Source organism: Canis lupus, chromosome X (genome assembly GCF_048164855.1).
Source record: "Canis lupus baileyi chromosome X, mCanLup2.hap1, whole genome shotgun sequence".
NCBI classification, from domain to species: domain Eukaryota; kingdom Metazoa; phylum Chordata; class Mammalia; order Carnivora; family Canidae; genus Canis; species Canis lupus.
Window position 1 is genome coordinate 47,962,336 of NC_132876.1, and position 2,568 is coordinate 47,964,903.

A 2,568-nucleotide genomic window follows, 5' to 3' on the forward strand; every position below is an offset into this window, starting at 1 on the left:
GTTTTCTCCCCTTCCATAGGTTACCTTTCATTCTGTTGATTGTACTTTTTGATTCACAAGAGTTTTTGTGTTGGAACAATGTCTCATTTGTCTGCTTTAGCTTTTGTTGCTTGTGTTTGTGGTGTTATATTCAAGAAGTCATTGCCAAGTCCATTTTATGAAGATTTCCTCTTTTGTTTTCTATAAGAATTTTATAATTCAGGTTCTTACATTTAGGTCTTTAATCCATTTTGAGTTAATTGTATATGGTACAAGGGCCCCAATTTCTTTTGGATATAGATATCCAGTTTTCCCAACACCTTTTGTGTGTTATTGGTTTTGCTTCCAACTGTATTAGTCTTTTTATTCTTTTGATAATTTCTTCCAGAGTTAACTACTTCCATTTGTAGGTAATGGAATGTGTAAGGAACCCACTTCAAATGTTGGCACAGCTACGAGCATGGTCTTTCCCTTTACTTGAACTCAGAATTAAGACTTTTGGTTCGGGCAGCCTGGGTGGCTCAGCGGTTTAGCGCCTGCCTTTGGCCCAGGGCGTGATCCTGGAGACCCAGGACCGAGTCCCACATCGGGCTCCTTGCAAGGAGCCTGCTTCTCCCTCTGCCTGTGTCTCTGCCTCTCTCTCTCTCTCTCTCTCTCTCTCTCACTCTATGTCTATCATGAATAAATAAATAAATAAATAAATAAATAAATCTTTTAAAAAAAAAAGACTTTTGGTTCTTGTTCTACTCTCTCCCAGAGTAGAGATTTCTAAAGAAATTACCTGCAGGGAGTCTTATGATTTCTAGTAGTAGTCTACAAACAGACTCTAGCTTCTCCAGGACAATACACAGGATGGATTTAAATATGTATTAAACTATGAGACACTTTCTCAAATGAATTTAAATGCATTTTATTTATATTTTTTTATTTTTTAAAAATATTTTATTTATGAGAGAGAGAGAGAGAGAGAGAGAGGCAGAGGGAGAAGCAGGCTCCATGCTGGGAGCCCGACGTGGGACTTGATCCCGGGACTCCAGGATCATGCCCTGGGCCAAAGGCAGGTGCTAAACCGCTGAGCCACCCAGGGATCCCAAAGGCATTTTATTTTTAGACAACCTGCATGACCTGTGTTTTTTTCCTTAAAAACAATGCTTCCACTCCAAATACATCAAGGTCAAAATAAATGAAGAGCTTAAGATGACACCAGTCCCATTTCTCTAAGTCCTGGTGTTGTGTGGATTAAGAGCAACAGCCAGTTATGACAACAGGTGATACATCCAAAGTAATAGTCAAATTCCTTAACATTTTTCCATGTCTAAACCATCCTTAAAGAGAATCATATATGGGGTCACACCATCCTTATCGTAGTCTAGCAAAGCAGCCATGCCATCTGGATTCACATTTTCACCAGTAAAGAAATGGTAGTTTTTGAAATTAGCAAAGGCATGCTTGATTTGTTCTGCAGCTTCTGTCATGAAAGGTTTTACTCTCTCTAATCTGTTTTTCAATTTTGCCTTTGATTGATTTCATGTAATCTTTGACGTACTTCTTGTATGCTTCTTTTGTGAAGCAGGTTTCCTGTAAGTGATGGTTCATTACAATCAGTCATGATCAGCATCAGTGACTTCTGTGATTTTCATATCTTTGCCCTCAGGGCCTTCAGCAGAGGCGTTTCCACCCATGAGCAGCAAGTCATCAGTGTCACCTTCTGTTTTACTGATTATCTTCTCCTCTATCTCTAGGCACAGGTCATCCATGATCTCCTGGATCTTGTAGATGTTGGAGAATATCTCATCATGGCTGAAGATGTCTGGGTAGATGATTATAATGGAAGCTGGAGAGAGGATGGCAGCACTAGCTTAGTAGGAGCTGGGAGTTTTGAGCCTGTAGTGCAGCCTGGGTGACACTTGCGGGGAGGGGAAGCAGGCAGAAAAGCTCCCATCACCATTTGTTGATAAGACTGTCCTTTCCCCATTAAATGGTCTTATCACCTTTGTTAAATATAATTTAACCATATATGGAAAGACATATTACTAGGATCTTTATTCTATTCCATTCATATATTTGTCTGTTTTCATGGCAGTACATTGTTTTCATTATTATAGCTTTGCAATGTTTTGAAATCAGGAAGTGTGTCCTCCAAATTTGTTCTTTTTCAAAATTGTTTTGGCTATTTGAGTTCCCTTGAGATTTCCATACCTATGAATTTTAGAATGTTTTCTCTATTTCTGAAAAAAATATGATAGGGATTGTGTTGAATCAGTAGAGCACTTTGGGTAGTATGGACATCTTAATAATATTAAATCTTCAAATCCATAAACATGGGATGTCTTCCCATTTACTTCTGTCTTTTAAAACTTCTTGGGACACCTGGGTGGCTCAGTGGTTGACCATCTGCCTTTGGCTCAGGGAGTGATCCTGGGATCCCGGGATTGAGTCCTGCATCGGCTTCTCCCTCTGCCTATGTCTCTGCCTCTCTCTCTGTGTCTCTCATGAATAAATAAAATCTTTAGAAAATAAAAAATAAAACTTCTTTCAGTAATATTTTCTTGTTTTCTGTGTACAAATCTTTCACCTCCATAGTTAGGT

General features: G+C 38.9%; 1 pseudogene; it reads right to left on the reverse strand.

Annotated features, from left to right (window-relative positions):
* Positions 1-982: 982 nt before the first annotated feature.
* LOC140627697 (translationally-controlled tumor protein-like) lies at positions 983-2,358 on the reverse strand (annotated as a pseudogene).
* Between the last annotated feature and the right edge of the window lie 210 nt (positions 2,359-2,568).